This window comes from Triturus cristatus, chromosome 4_1, assembly GCF_964204655.1.
Source record: "Triturus cristatus chromosome 4_1, aTriCri1.1, whole genome shotgun sequence".
Taxonomy (NCBI): Eukaryota; Metazoa; Chordata; class Amphibia; order Caudata; family Salamandridae; genus Triturus; species Triturus cristatus.
Window position 1 is genome coordinate 449,550,362 of NC_140585.1, and position 16,880 is coordinate 449,567,241.

A 16,880-nucleotide genomic window follows, 5' to 3' on the forward strand; every position below is an offset into this window, starting at 1 on the left:
TTGCGGTGATCCCCACTGATACCTGGTGCTGACCCAGTGATCCTCCTCCTTACCAAGATCCCTGGGGTCAGAGAACCTACTGTCAATTGGGAGTTGGCTCAGATCTACAAAACAAAGACTGAACATGTGCTCCTTTGCAATCAAATTGTGCAGCCCCCGACAATACTTTACTTCACCACTCTTCACCTACTGGCACATGCATCAAGGAAGGCTTTTGCGATTCCTTAATTGCGATTATTAAGGAATCGCAATTAAGGAATCGCAAAAGCCTATGTATGTAGGAATCGCTAAAAATATAGCGATTCCTAAACATTTCTTAATTGCGACTCGCAAATTGCGAGTCGCAATTAAGGAATGGCTTCCCATTCATTCCTAAGGGCCTACAGGCCCATAGGAATGAATAGGAATTGCATGCGTAATTTGCGAGTACCAAATAGGTACTCGCAGACTGCGCATGCAATTTCAAGGGTGCCAAAAGAACACCCTGTTGCACCCCTGAAATTGTAATGTGCACACATGTTGCGTTCCTCTCTTCCCAATCAGTAAAACTGAAATTTTTGCCCAAAAGCACAGAGCAATATGGGATAGCTGATCGTGCCAGACTGAGACAAAGTTACAACAGGCCGACCATGATAGAGGGCAGATGGGCTACAGGGACCCACATAGGCCCTCGGAACAAAGTACCTTAAGTCCTGGTAGCGGAGCACTGTGTGAATCCCAGGTGAAGACTTGTCATGCAGCTAAAGTGATGCAACGAGGCTGCGTTGCTAGGCTCTGTTGTTTCGACATGGGAGATCCTGTTGGAGGGGATTGCGATGCGAATTACGGGAGTAGAGGATGTGGCATGCAGCTGGTGATGCATGAGTTCTAAAGAACTGCGAGGCTGTGATATGGAGGTCAGCACCGTAGTCGAGCTGCCATCAACAAGAGATGCGAGGACCTGGGATTGATATGCGCCGTGCCATTGGCGATGCGTAGGTTCCAAAAACTGCGAAGGTTATGCAGATCTTCTATCCCCGGCCCAATCCACACAGCAGTTGCAATGTGTCAGTTCTGCTCCAGGATGTGCTGCTCAGCTGAGGAGACGCATTGGTTTGGCTCAAGGATGTGCCACTCAGAATGTAAAATGTGTTGGTTCTGTTGGTAAGCACCTAAGGCCCACTTCCAAGGTTACAGAACTGGGATGGCCCCACTTGACTGGGTAGACTCACAGATGGCAGAGTCCAGGTGCAGATGCAAGGTTGTTGGAAGCCTGTTATGTCTCTAAGGCTTCAGAACAGGAGGCCAGCCAACTAGCCCTTGGAGTCACTCAGGGTTCTGGGTTCAAGAGATGGAGGTCAAATCCTTCTCACCCAGTCAAGTGGGCAGCAGCTCAGCACAGCAAAGCAGGAGTACAGCAGAGTAGGAGTCTAGCATGGTGGCAGTCCTTTCAGCAGCAAGCAGTCCTTCTTCCCGGCAAAATATCAACAGGTCGAGAAGTGTACTTAAGTGGTGGTGTCTGAGGTCAACTACTTATACCTAGTGGTGCCTTTCAAGTATGGGAGACTACAAAGACATGCCTTTGAGGTACACAGATGCCCGCCCTTCCTACCCTGGCTGAAGACTCACTACAGGGGGTATGCAGCCCTTATTGCGTGGACAGGACACAGCCTATTCAGATGTAAGTGATGCTGTGACCAGCTCCTATCTCCCATCCTTCCAGGATGGCCCATCAAGTCACACTTAAACTCCCATTATGTGTGACTGTCTAAGGGGAATATACATAACCCCACTGTCAACTATACCCAATCATGTGATCAAAGACAGGCTGTGGGCACTGAATGGCTAATGCATAAAAAAGCCAACTTTCTAAAAGTGGCATTTTTAGAATTGCAATTTAAAATCTGACTGCACTATAAGCTAGGATTTGAAACTTGGATTCTAGAAACACCAAACATGAATCAGTTATATCTTCCCATTTGAAAATTACGCTTAGAAAATATATTAAGGCAATTCCAATGGTATTCTTTGGAAGATATAGACCCTGCAGTAGTGAAAAACAAATTTCAGAGTTTTTCACTACCAGAACATGTAAAACCAAAAGGTACATGTCCTGCTTTTTAAATATATTTTACCCTGTCCTCTGGGCTGTCCAGGACCTACCCTAGAGGTGACTTATATGTATTAAAAAGTAACGTTTGGGTCTATTAAGAGGTTTGTCTTGCCAGGTTGACATGGTATTTTGAAAATGCACACACAGGCTCTGCATTTGCAGGCCCGAGACATGTTTACAGGGCTACTTCAGTGGGTGGTACAATTTAAATTGCAGACCCAGTAGTAGCATTTAATCTTCAGGCCCTGGGCCCCTATAGTGCAGTTTACTAGGGACTTACAAGTAAATTAAATGTGCCATTAGGGGTTATGCCAATTCTACCATGTTTTAGGGAAAGAGCACAAGCACTTTAGCACTGGTCAGAAGTGGTAAAGTGTGCAGAATCCAAAGGCCGGCACAAACAAGTCAGCAGAAAAACAGGAGGTTTGAAGGCAAAAAGTTTGGGGAAACCACGCCAAAGATATCAGGTCTAACGACCGCCCAAGTGAGGTTCCAGCAGGACCTGCACTTCGTGCCAACAGCGACAGCCCGCAGCGACCGCCAACACTAAGCACCAGCAACAACCAGATCCTCACGCCAAAACAGGGACTGCCTGTGATGCCCTGTCTCACACAGACAACGAGCTCCTCGCAGCCCCCACAACACAAACAGTAGCGCCTCATGCAGACTTAAGAAGATAGCTCTTCAGCTAGTCCAACCTGTATCCAACTCATGCTCCATCACAGTCTGACTGAACTTGTGACTTTTCTCTGATCTTGCATGACCAGATAATCACGGGTGACCCTGTGTGATTTTTGTGCACTATTTTCACCTAAAACTTTACAATCTCATATGTTCAATTCTACTGTCCGCTTTTTTTGTCATTTGTTTATTAGAATTTACTTCTAACTTGGTTTGTGATTTTTATTGTGTTGTGTTTTCACTTTATTTCTATTTGAGCACTGCATAAATATTTTACACATTGTGTCTAAATTAAGCTTGACTGCTTTAGTGACAAGTTACCACAGAGTTAAGCACAGGTTTATTTAATGACTTTTGTGCTTCACCCTGCAAGGATTGTGTTTATTATTTGAGTGTGGCTTCTACCCCCTCTCAACTAATAACCTAATTTCTTGCAACAAGCATCTAAAAGGCGAATAACTAATACAAAATATAATTGCATTAAACTCCCTAACTTCCTTTTATTCAGCCTCTCTTTTAATACTTTCACCTTGAGAATAAAAACGACAACAACTCCACAACCCTGATTGATAACCTCGCCAACCTCGGACTGAGACAACTCGTCACAACACCCACCCACTCCGCCGGCCACACGCCCGACCCCGTCTTCTCCTCAAGTCCGCACGTCTCCGTCAGCCACACCACCGAACTCCTCTGGACCGACCACCGCTGCATCCACGTCACCTTCCAGAAACCCACCACACACCACCGCACCCAACAGATCCCCCGCTGGAACAAAATCACCGAAGACCAACTACATGCAAATCTCGCTCTCAGCCCACTCACCGAACCCTCCAACACTGACGACGCTGCCCACAACCTCAGATGCTGGATCGAGGACTGCGCCAACACCCTCGCCCCGCTGGAGAAACCCCCCCACAGAGACACCAGCAGAGGGCCAGCTGGTTCACCCCAGAACTCCTAGCCTCCAAGCAAGAATGCCGGAAACTAGAGAAGAAATGGCACAGTGAACAAACTCTGGACAGCCAAGCAGCACACAAGGACGCCATCCGCAACCATCACCACCTCATCAGGGCTGCCAAGAAGACCTCTTTTAAAGACCGCCTCGACAACAACGCACACGACAGCAAGGAGCTCTTCAAAATCGTGAAAGAACTCTCCAACCCCAGCTCCAACACCAACGACATCCCGCCGTGCAAGCCCTATGCAACTCCCTCGCCATCTTCTTCCACCGCAAGATAGCAGACATCCATGACAGCTTCAACACCCAGACAGCCCCAACAGACAGCAACACAACAGACCCTCTGCACACCATCGACCATGTCCACTTGCTAGCCTGGACCAGCGTGAGCGTCGATGACACCATCAAGACCATGAGCACAATCCACTCCGGCTCTCCGTGAGACCCATTCCTGCACCACGTCTTCAACAAAGCAAGCAGCTCCATCTTACCCCACCTGCGCAACGTCATCAATCTCTCCCTCGAGACCGCAACCTTCCCAGAGAGCTGGAAACACGCCGAGATCAACGCCCTACTCAAAAAACCCAAGGCAGACCCAAGAGACCTCAAGAACTTCCAGCCCATCTCTCTGCTCCTCTTCCCGGCCAAGGTCATAGAGAAAATCGTCAACAGACAGCTAACCTGATACCTCGAAGAGAACAGACTCCTGGACCCTTCCCAGTCTGGGTTCCGCAGCAACCACAGCACCAAGACCGCCCTGATCGCCGCCACAGACGACATCAGGGCCCTGGTAGACAACGGGGAGACTGCAGCACTCATCCTCCTAGACCTCTCAGCCACCTTCAACACTGTCTGCCACTGCACACTACGCGCACGCCTCCCCACCGCAGGGATCCGAGACAAGGCTCTGGAATGGACCACCTCCTTCCTCTCCGGCAGAACCCAGAGCATCCGCCTCCCCCCGTTCCGTTCCAAAGCCTTCAAGATCATCTGCGGCGTACCCCAGGGATCCTCCCTCAGCCCGACACTGTTCAACATTTACATGGCCCCGATCGCACACGTCGCCCGACAGCATGACCTCAACATAATCTCCTATGCTGACGACACTCAACTGATCCTCTCCCTCACAAAGGACCCCATCACTGCCAAAGTCAACCTCCATGAAGGAATGAAGGCCATCGCTGACAGGATGAAGATCAGCCGTCTGAGGCTGAACTCGGACAAGATGGAGGTCCTCATCCTCAGCTCCAACTCGTCAGCCTGGGATGACTCCTGGTGGCCAACGGCACTGGGGGCAGCCCCGACCCCCACCGACCTCGCACGCAACCTGGGAATCATCCTCGACTCAATGCTCTCTATGACCAAGCAAGTCAACGCCGTCTCCTCCTCCTGCTTCAACACCCTCCGCATACTCCGCAAGATCTACAGATGGGTCCCGACAGATACAAGAAAGACAGTCACCCAGGCCCTCGTCAGCAGCAGACTCGACTACGGAAACGCCCTATATGCAGGAGCCCCGACCAAGCTCATCAATCGACTACAACGCATCCAAAACGCCTCGGCACGACTGATCCTCGATGTACCACTTCACGGCCACATCACCGCCCACCTGAGAAACCTGCACTGGCTCCCCGTCAACAAGAGGATATCCTTCAAACTCCTCATCCATGCACACAAGGCACTCCACAAGACTGGCCCAGTCTACCTCAACAGACGGCTCTCCTTCTACACCCCCAACCACCAGCTCCGCTCCGCCGAGCTCTCACTCGCCACCGTCCCACACATCCGAAAAACAACCACCGGTGGTAGATCCTTCTCCCACCTCGCGAAAAAGACATGGAACACCCTCCCACTGAGCCTACGACAGACCCAAGACCTGCAGACCTTCAGGAGGATACTGAAGACCTGGCTGTTCGATCAGTAGCGGCCCCACCTCCCCCCAGCGCCTTGAGACCCTCGCTGGTATGTAGTGCGCTTAACAAATGACTGATTGATTGATTGATAGCACCCTTTTAAAATCTTGGTAGCACCACACATTCACGATAGCCATGTATCATAGGTTTGATTTCTGATCTATGTGAACTTTACCTGGTATTTATCAGTGGTCTACCCAAACTGTATGATCAGTACTTCTTTCATCGTCTCATACTTCTTGCAAATGCTTGCAAATACACAATCACTTCTATTCTCTTGCATGTGTTGCATGCCTACTTGTGCATATGTGTCCATCTATACATGTTTGTTTGTGTGTGGGTGGGTGCTGATTTAGTGGAATTACTTGAGCATCAGATAGTAATACCTCACATGTGGCACATTAGGGTAATTCCTGGGCCTCTAGGTTCGTGTGTGATCTAAAAATGGACGAAATGCGTGTTTTTGCAGGAACCAACAAAAAACATATTTACATTTAGTGCCCGTGCTTTAAAACCACTGATCGTTAGGTCAATCAGAATGCACTGAAAAAAATTCCATATCAATGGTAATGAACTAAACCATCAATTATGACTGTCTCCTTTTTATATAAAAAATATGTATATTTATTACAATTATTCAAATGTATATCATTATATCCACCATGTACAAATCTGTAAATATACAATACAATAAAAAAAACACAATAAAACTCATAATCAATATCAAAACTCGTCTGTGTAGCAAATACAGTACTTAATTAAATTTAAATTTCTTATAACTGATCCTCTATTTGAATACAAGCTATGTAAACCGTCAGTTGTGAGCATATAACAATAAGGACAAACAATTTCTATGTATCATAGTACTATCACTATCTAGATTATGTCGACGCAGTGTTTCGGCGGTTCTGGGTATCAAATTCCTGAATTCTTCTGCAGAAATTCACATAAAAATCTTTTCATATAAAAACATTTGTTCATGTTTAATTTCCACTTTGATCCCCTATTGCCCTCCTAGGACATATTCCAAATTGGAGGATATGGGGTCCCTCGTGGTCGTGCTAAATTTCCACAGATTGATTTTCAGTCCCCGGTCATATACGATCCACAGACCACTCGGCGACAGCATAACCGTTCTCTTCTCCTGCTAGCAGAGACTGAAAAACAATCTGTAGAAATTTAGTATGTCCACGGGGGACCCCACTATCCAACAAAGTGAGTGTCATTGGCATGAGTAAAAGGGGAAGATACAGAAAACAACATATGTGGATTTGAAAAAGATACATAATAAGCGCAACATGCCTGTCACCTCGTATAATGAGAATGTTACTCTGGAGGAGATCATATCCTCAATATTGGAATACGTCCTAGGAGGAAAATAGGGGAACAAAGTGGAAATGAAGAGTAAACAACTGTTTTGATATGAAAAGAGTTTTATGTGAATTTGTCCTGGAGAAGGCAGGGATTTCATTCCAAGAACCGCCGTATCGCTGTGTCGACATAATCTATTTAGTGATAGCACCTTGATACATAGTGTTAGACCTGGCACCATTGGCGTGGGTCTCCTTTCCATCTTTCACTTTTGTCTCCTCTGTGTTTGCTGGTGTTAGATGCTCTGGGCGCTGTGCCATTGCCATTCAGGGCCACAGCGCGAATGCTCCCTATGGTAAAGTGACTGTATGAATTGGTATTCCCTATAACCCTAGCTGACCCAAGGAATATGTTTGGAAAGTCGAATTTAGTATGCCTGAGCTCAGAATATTAGAGTACATCTTTCAGTGAGGATTATTTTTGTATTCGGTGTTTGAAAATACCACTTCTAGAGAGGAGGTATTTTCTTGCCTAAGTCTTCCAGTGTGCTCTGCTGTTATGTGTATTGGCTGTCTGGTTTTGGAGGGACAGGGCAGGCTGAGCCTGACCTGGATTGAATAGAGAGATCTGCAGTAAGAGTAAGGGGAGGGGTGACCATTTGACCTGAGCAGGGCTGTGCCTGGCAAGGTGAATGATAGCTCCACCTCCCACTGTGCATCTGATGGTAGACCTCCTCTTCCTGAAAGGCAGGATGCAGCCTTGAAATTAAAGTGCTCCAGGTACACACCGAACTGGTTGTGGCTGGGTTTAGTGACTTGTGACTTTTGAGAACAAAGACTTTTACGGTATAAATATCTGTGCTAAAACCCCTACACTGTGTGTTACTTCGGGATGTCAAGACGAACCTCTGTCCGTGTAACTAGAGGGAAAGGACTTTGAAACTTTCATCCATCTTGCTGAAGCAACTACCCAAGGGCCTGATTTGAGCTTGCCTCCTGCTGAAGTCTCAGGGACATTAGACTTCACCCATCAGCCTTCTGAATTCCTATTGAGGGGGATTCTACTCGCAGGTGAGGCTTCTGTTGAAAATTCCAGAGCCTCTGGGTCTACTGCGGGCAACGCGGGCTGAAAATCATCGCTATCGCTATTGTGTGCCACTGCAGCTGAGGAGCTGTTGCCGCTGAGAGCCCGCATTTGCCTGTGCTACGAGAATCATCGCTATCGCTATTGTGGGCCGCTGCAGCTGAGGAGCTGTTAATGCTGAGAGCCCGCATTTGCCTGTGCTACGAGAATCATTGCTATCACTATTGTGGGTCGCTGCAGCTGAGGAGCTGTTGCCGCTGACAGCCCGCATTTGCCTCTGTTACGCAAATCATCGCTATCGCTATTGTGGGCCGCTGCAGCTGAGGAGCTGTTGCCGCTGAGAGCCCGCATCTGCCTGTGCTACGAGAATCATCGCTATCGTTATTGTGGGCCGCCTCAGCTGAGGAGCTGTTGCCGCTGAGAGCCCGAATCTGTCTGTGCTACAAGAATCATCGCTATCGCTACTGGTGGCCGCTGCAGCTGAGGAGCTGTGCCGCTGAGTGCCCGCCTTTAATCACCATCTCAGGATCATTGTGAGTGCACAACATAGACCGCTGCAGCTGGGAGCTGTGGCCGCTGCGAGTCCACCTGTCTTCATCACGGCTCCCTCACGAAGCTGCGTGCCGTGCCCCTTTAAACCTCAGGTACATTGTGCATCACCGGGTCGCGTAGACCCCGGCATCGAACTAAGTTTGTTTCACACGCTTTTGATTGCTGTTATTGCTTTTTAAGTGCATCTATATTTACGTGCATTGTGGCTTCTCTATCGCTTTTGAGCCTATATAAAGATACTCATTTTTCTATAACTACTTGTGTGGTGTCCCTTTGTAGTATCTTCACTGCGTTATTGTGTATGGTCATAAATGCTTCACACACCGCCTCTGAGATAGGCCTGTCTGCTCATGCTACATTACCACAGGGTTGAGCAGGGGTTATCAAAGGGTGTAGCCCCCTTACTCTGACTTAGGAAGAAGGGTCTCTATTTGGACACTGGGGCCAGTCACTGCCAACTTGAGATCCCCATTTCTAACATTGGTGGCAGCGGTGGGATCAAGACTTGCAAATTGTGATCCACATACAATAAGTGGTGTACACTACTAGTGAGTGCAGACCTAAAAGCAACCACATACGTTTTTAATTTTGTTCTATTTTTGATCGTAATTGCCAGTTATTTCTACAATGGGTAAACCAACATCCAATGCCTCGGAGGATCTCACCTTTGAGGAAGAGAGGTTAGAAACCTACACTGCCAAACAGCTAAAGTCTTTTTGCAAGCAATTCGTCCCTATTGCAGGTCTCTCTAGGAAGGAGGAGTATCAGAAGGCGCTAAAGGCCTGGTTAGAGGCGAGGGAGTACCCTGGGAATGGGGGAGAGCCTGTGGACGGGGAGAGAATGCTGGAGGGCAGCAGGATGAAGAAGTGGATTTAGTGGGAGGTAAAGCACTTTCCAGTTCAGGTAGTAGTTTGTGCTCAAAGATCCTATCTCCAGTAGAGATGGAGGACAGGGAGAGAGATAGGAGGCATAGTTTGGAGATGGCCAAATTAGAAGGTCAGAAGGACCTAGAGAGTAAGGAATTGGATATTGAGAATAACAGGTTGGCATTGAACTTGAGAAAATGAAACAGGAGCATGAGAGAGTATTGAGGGAGCTGGAGATCAAGGCTAAGAGTTTTGAGATCTCCCCCTCTGGTGGCAGCATACCTTTAGTACCTACCGAGAGTAGAGTTTATATACCCAAGGATGTCATCAAGGATTTCCATAAGAGTGAGGATATTGTGCAATGGTTTGCCGCCTACGAGATAGCAATTGTGTCCCACCGGGTCCCTGAGAAGGATTGGGGAGCGGGGTGGTGGGGACGCTTTGTGAGTGATGGGAGGGATACCCTTTTGGATCTGCCTGAAGAGAGCAGGATGGTGTATGCCCATATGAAAGAGGCCTTGTTGACGCGATTTGGTTTGACCCCAGAAATGTACAGGCAAAGATTTAGAACCTGTAAGAAGTTAGATCATGGTCTTCAAACTTTTTGATGCAGTGACCCCCCATCAAAATGTCTTAGGCGTAAGGACCCCCTCCCGACAAAAATTCCAGAACCCGGTACTTATCATTGACAACCATAAATGTTCTCCAGAGAAACGGTCAATCTGTGGTTGCACCTCATAAGTGCCAGTTTAACACCCAAATATTGCAATAAGCAACAAAAAGATGACCAGTACAGCTTCACAAAAGGCCTCCTACAAAGCGGCAACACCTGTTGCTCCTTTTAGTAACATTTGAATCTTTTGAATAAATAATTTTGTTCTGTTAAAATCAGCAGATTATGCGGCAGATGATGGATTATGTGGCAAATGAGGCAAATCTTTAATTATGCTAAAATCATTGCGGCCGCACAATCACATAATTCCAGGGGCCCTTGGTGTAACAGCTGCAATGCCTGGCCTGGAACTCTCTTGCATGGCGTTAGAGGAAAACCATACTATATTTCAGGGGATGCTGACAGCTTGGCATTTACAGCTGCATGTAACTGGAGGCAGTTGAACATCTTTCATCATAATTAAAACATACCTATGTTTTTTAGGTCTTTCACCGTCAGGTCGCTACATATAAAATAATTGGCAGCTTCAATGAATAATAAATACATTTTAAAAAGTTGTTACTCAGTGGGAAATGCACTATAATAAATTATGAAAACTCAATTAGTTAATGCACTGCAGACGTCTGTGTGAAACCAGAGAGCCACAGAATTAAATTGTGGTTGGTGCAGTGGAGAATAGTGACCTGTGTATTTTTAGTGCAATGAGGTCACAGCCCATGACAGAAAGCACTGTGAATATGTAAGTCTTTATTTTATACTTGCATTACACACAGGACAAGATAGACTGCTACAAAATGCACAAAATGGTTTACTATAAAATGGTGCTTCCAATATATATGGGGTGCTTCAAAAATAAAGGGGCATCATTTTTTATGATGCTCTGGTTGCGCAGGCCCATATCTATGAGCCCACGCAAAGTCACTTTGCGTGGCTTTTCATGGCCTCCTAGATATGGTGTAAGGCAACGCAGTGCAAGTCGATGCGTTGCCTTACACTGCATCGGGGGGGGAGTGTTCCATGGGCATTGCAGTGTGTTTTCCTGGGGGATGCGTAAAGAGGATAAATATCTTTATTTCGCCTCAATTGGTTCCTCTTTCTATGTGTAGCACACATAGAAAGAGGAAAAGCCTCCATTGGTTGTTTTTGCGCAGGAAGGGGTACCTTCTTGCACAAAAACAATCTTGCCAACAATGCAGACGCCCTTCTACCATGGTGCAAAGGTGTCTGCGTTGGCGCTGGGCACCAAATTGTGCCCAAGCAGAAAGGACAGGAGTGCACCGTAACTTATAAACACAGTCCATTCCTTCTCATTTGAATTGGCATAGTGCAGCGCAGCAAAAATACTTGCAGAGCTGCCTTACACCATTTCATTGTAAATAACGCCCATAGATTTTAGTAATTTCCAGTCCCTATGTATTGCAATTCTTTTACATAACTGTCCCTTCAACACATTCTCAGGTATAGTAAGCACTATGTGAAAACAAAGACAATTAAACGCAAGCACTTCACAGCTCTGCCACTCAAAAAGCCTCAAGTGATTCGATCAATTAACTGCAACAGCACACTCCTGTCCTGAGAAATCAAGCCCGGCAGACAGTTAAACACACCTTTCTGCCAGTGTGCTGCTGGCCTGAAAGAAATGCAAATGTGCACAACGAGTTAATCTGCAAATTCTTTACATTTGCAGATTAACTCATTGTGCACATTTGCATTTTTTTTAGGCCAGCAATACACTGGAAGAAATGCATGTTTAGCAGTCTGCCTGGCCTCGATTTCCCAGCACAGGAAAGTATTTTAACTAACTGTCTGAACCGTTTTCTTTTAGAAAATGAAGTGCACGACCCCCTTTCCATGCCTCCACGGCCCTCCTGGGGGTCGCGCCCCACAGATTGAAGACCTCTGAGTTAGAGGGTACCACTTGGGTTGAATATGTGTCTTTTTTTTTCAGAGCAATGGATCGCTGGGTAAAAGGTAGCAAAGTGGAAACTTTTGAACAACTGTATGATTTGTTTGCGTGGGAGCATTTAGCTAGTAACTGTTTTCCAGAGCTATGCCAGCACCTTATTGATAGCAAGCTAACTAACCCTAGGAAGCTTGCTGAGGAGGCGTACCGCTGGGTGAGCACCCGGGTTCGTAAGGGTCATGAGGGAGACTTCGCCAAAGGTGGCCAGGGTCCCCAGCAGAGGAGTGGGGGGGGACAGGGGTAAACAGAGGGAGTTCCAGAGAGGGCCACAAAGTAATTCTCAAGGGAACCAAGGCGTGGTGTCCCAGTCTCCTCCTGAGAAGAAGCCAGTGCCCCCGACAGGTAGGCCTGTTCATAATGGGTCCCTTACTTGTTTTAGGTGTGGTTAAGTGGACCACCGGTATTATGATCCCCAGTGTCCCCAGAGGGACCTCAATGCACCACCCCGTGCACCAACCCGCCAGATTTCTAGTGTAGCCCTGGGAGGGGAGGAGATGGGTGTCCAAGAGGGGTGGGATCCTGTAGAATTGACCCTTGTCTCGCTAGGAGACTTTGATAAGGTCCCGAACCCCACACTGCCTGATAACACTAAGAAGTACAGGCAGTGGGTGACCATCAATGGCCATAGGGTGGAGCTCTGAGGGATACAGGAGCTAGTGTGACTGTTGTGAGCTCCCGGTTGGTGTCCCAAGAGCAGGTTGTCTCCCATGCATTCTGCCCAGTCATGTCAGCAGACAACTCTGAGAGCCAGTGTGAGGTGGCTCAAGTTCCCTTTGAGTGGGGGGGGTCTCAGGAACTCTTCAAGTAGCTGTGAGGCCAGCCATGCCGGTAGACTGTCTGTTGGGCAACGATTTAGTGACCTCCCCATGGGCTACGGTGGAGAGGAAATCTGACTTGGAAATGTTGGGTCTGCCTGAGTGGGCGTGCGTGACCACTCGGTCCATGGAAGCCAGTAAGGACGCTCAGAAGGACTTGGAGCCTGAAAGTATGGCTCAGGCCCCTGCCGTAAAGAGAAGGGGTAGGGGGTGCAGGAAACCAGCCCCCATAGTTCCCACGGTCCAAGAGAGAGCAGACCTTGAGGGGGATGCCCTGGAACCTACAGGGGAACAAGTAGCCGGACTGGGGGACCTGCCTGAGCTGACCCAATGGCAGCAGGAAGGAGGGCCCACCAGGGAGGAATTTTGTGAGCAGCAGAGAACGTGCCCTTCTCTTGAGGGGCTGCGGTGACAGGCTGCCGCCCAGGCAGCAGGTGAACAGTCAGGGTCACATCTGATCTATTGGGAGAATGACCGCCTTTACAGCGAGCCTAAGGTTGCTGAGCCTGGGTCAGCCCATGTGCTGGTGGTACCCCAGTGCTTCAGAGCCTTCTTACTGGGGTTGGCTCATGATGTGCCATTGGAAGGACATCTGGGGCAGACCAAGACCTTTGAGAGGCTGGTCACCCACTTTTATTGGCCCCAGATGCACAGGAGCTTAGATGCTCACAGCAGGACATGTGAAACTTGCCAGGCAAGTGGGGAGAGTGGGGGGAAGATCAAAGCCCCACTCCAGCCCTTTCCAGTTGTCAGTACTCCATTCGAGCGAGTGGGCATTGACATTGTGGGGCCTCTGGACCCCAAGACAGCCATGGGCAACAGGTTTATTTGGTGGTGGTGGTGGTGGGATGTGCACTGATGGGGATTTTCTCCCGTATGGGGTTTCCCAGAGAGGTGGTGTCTGATAGGGGTACTAACTTCATTTTCAAATATATGAAGTCTCTGTGGGAGGAGTGTGGGGTAACTTATAAGTTCTCCACCCCTTACCAACCCCAAGGTAATGGGCTGGTTGAGAGATTCAACCGGACCCTCAAAGGCATGATTATGGGCCTGGAAGAGTCCATGAGGCGTAAGTGGGACGCCCTCTTGCCATGCCTGTTGTTTGCTTACCGTGAGGTGCCACAGAAGCCCCTAGGGTTCCGCCCCTTTGAACTGCTCAATGGTCTCCTGGCAAGAGGGCCTCTGAGTCTGGTCAAGGAAGGCTGGGAGCAATCTCCCAGGAAACCTCTCCAGGATGTGTTTAGTTACATGCTGGCCTTCAGGAACCAGACTCGGCGTTTCAGAAAGCTGGCTGAGGCAAATCTGGAAGTCAGCCAGGAGGAGATGAAACGTTGGCACGATCAGAATGCCACGCTGATTGAGTTTCAGCCTGCTTAAAACATTTGGGTCATGGCCCCATGGAGCCCTGTGCGCTCCAAGATGAGTGGGCCGGACCATTTGAGGTGGTGGAGCACAAGAGTCCTGTTACCTACTTGGTGGACTTGCGGTCTCCCCGGAACCCCTTGCGGGTCCTGCATGTCAACCGCCTGAAGCCCCACTTTGAGAGGTCCAAAGTGGGCATGCTCCTGGCCACAGATGCTGGGCTGGAGGAGGAGAGTGAGCCTCTTCCTGACCTCCTGTTTGCAAAGGAGCAAGATGGGTCAGTGGAGGGTGTGGTCCTCTCACCATACTGACCCCTGTGCAGCAGAGTGATTGTCACCAACTGTTGGGGCAATTCAGTGATCTGTTCTCCCTGGTGCCTAATGTCACTGGTTGGTGTGTCCATGAAGTGGACACTGGGGACAGTCCTCCTGTTAAGCGCAAGGCTTACCGAGTGACTGACCAGGTTAGAACATGCATTAAGGAGGAGGTTTCCAAAATGTTTGCTTTAGAGGTGATTGAGTCCTCTAGCAGCCCTTGATCCAGCCCAGTGGTCTTAGTACCAAAAGCTGCAGCGCCTGGTGCCACCGCTGAACTTCAGTTCTGCGTGGACTACCAAGGTCTCAATTCAGTATGGAACACTGACGCGCACCCCATCCCCAGAGCTGATGAGCTCATAGATCGGCTAGGAGCTGCACGATACCTCAGCACAATTGATTTGAAGTCTGGGTATTGGCAGATCACATTAACTTATGGGGCAAAGGAGAGGTCAGCATTCTCCACAACGGATGGGCACTACCAGTTCAGGGTGATGCCCTTTGGGATGAAGAATGTCCCTGTCACCTTTCAGAGGTTGGTCAACAGGGTGTTGGTTGGGCTGGAAGATTTCAGCGCTGCCTACCTGGATGACATTGTAGTGTTTAGTTCCTCATGGGAGGACCACCTGAGCCACCTCTGGGAAGTGTTGGTGGCACTGCGAAGGGCAGGCCTCACAATTATGGCAAGTAAGTGCCAGATTGGGCAGGGTTCTGTGGTGTACTTGGGACACCAGGTTGGGAGCGGCCAGGTGGCGCCCCTACAGCCTAAGATTGAAACCATCCAGGCTTGGGAACCCCCAAATACCCAGACACAGGTGAGAGCCTTTTTAGGACTCACAGGTTATTACAGGAGGTTTGTCAAGGGGTATGGCAACATTGTTTCACCCTTGACTGAGCTGACTTCTAAGAAGCAGCCATAGATTGTGAACTGGACTGACACCTGTCAGGAAGCTTTTGATGCCCTGAAGACTGCCATGTGCACAGCACCTGTCCTTCGGGCGCCCAACTTTTCAAAAGAATTTGCTGTCCAGACAGATGCTTCAGAGAATGGTGTGGGTGATGTTCTGTCACAGATCAATGAGGAGGGCCTAGACCAACTGGTAGCCTTCATTAGTAGGAGGTTACTTCCACGGGAACAGAGGTGGAGTGCGATTGAGCATGAGGCATTTGCTTCCATCTTTCGCTTTTGTCTCCTCTGTGTTTGCTGGTGTTAGATGCTCTGGGCACTGTGCCACTGCCATTCAGGGCCACAGCGCGAATGCTCCCTTTGGTAAAGTGACTGTATGAATTGGTATTCCATATAACCCTAGCTGACCCAAGGAATATGTTTGGAAAGTCGAATTAAGTATGCCTGAGCTCAGAATGTTAGAGTACATCTTTCCATGAGGATTATTTTTGTATTCAGTGTTTGAAAATATCACTTCTAGAGAGGAGGTATTTTCTTGCCTAAGTCTTCAAGTGTGCTCTGATGTTATGTGTATTGGCTGTCTGGTTTTGGAGGGACAGGACAGGCTGAGCCCGACCTGGATTGAATAGAGAGATCTGCAGTTGGAGTATGGGGAGGGGTGACCCTTTGATCTGAGCAGGGCTGTGTCTGGCAAGGTGAATGATAGCTCCACCTCCCACTGTGCGTCTGGTGGTAGACCCCCTCTTCCTGAAAGGCAGGATGCAGCCTTGTAAACTAAGTGCTCCAGGTACACACCAAACTGGTTCTGGCTGGGTTCAGTGACTTCTGACTTTTGAGAACAAAGACTTTTAGGGTATAAAGATCTGTGCTAAAACCACTACACAGTGTGTTACTTCGGGATGTCAAGACGAACCTCTGTCCGTGTAACTAGAGGGAAAGGACTTTGAAACTTTCATCCATCTTGCTGAAGCAACTACCCAAGGGCCTGATTTGAGCTTGCCTCCTGCTGAAGTCTCAGGGACATTAGACTTCACCCATCAGCCTTCTGAATTCCTATTGAGGGGGATTCTACTCGCAGCTGAGGCTTCTGTCGAGAAATTCAGAGCCTCTGGTTCTACTGCTGGGAACGCGGGCTGAAAATCATCGCTATTGCTATTGTGGGCCGCTGCAGCTGAGGAGCTGTTGCCGCTGAGAGCCCGCATTTGCCTGTGCTACGAGAACAATCGCTATTGTGGGCTGCTGCAGTTGAGGAGCTGTTGCCGCTGAGAGCACACATTTGCCTATCCTACTAGAATCATCGCTATTATGGGCCGCTGCAGCTGAGGAGCTATTGTCGCTGAGAGCCCGCATCTGTCTGTGCTACGAGAATCATCGCTATCGCCATTGT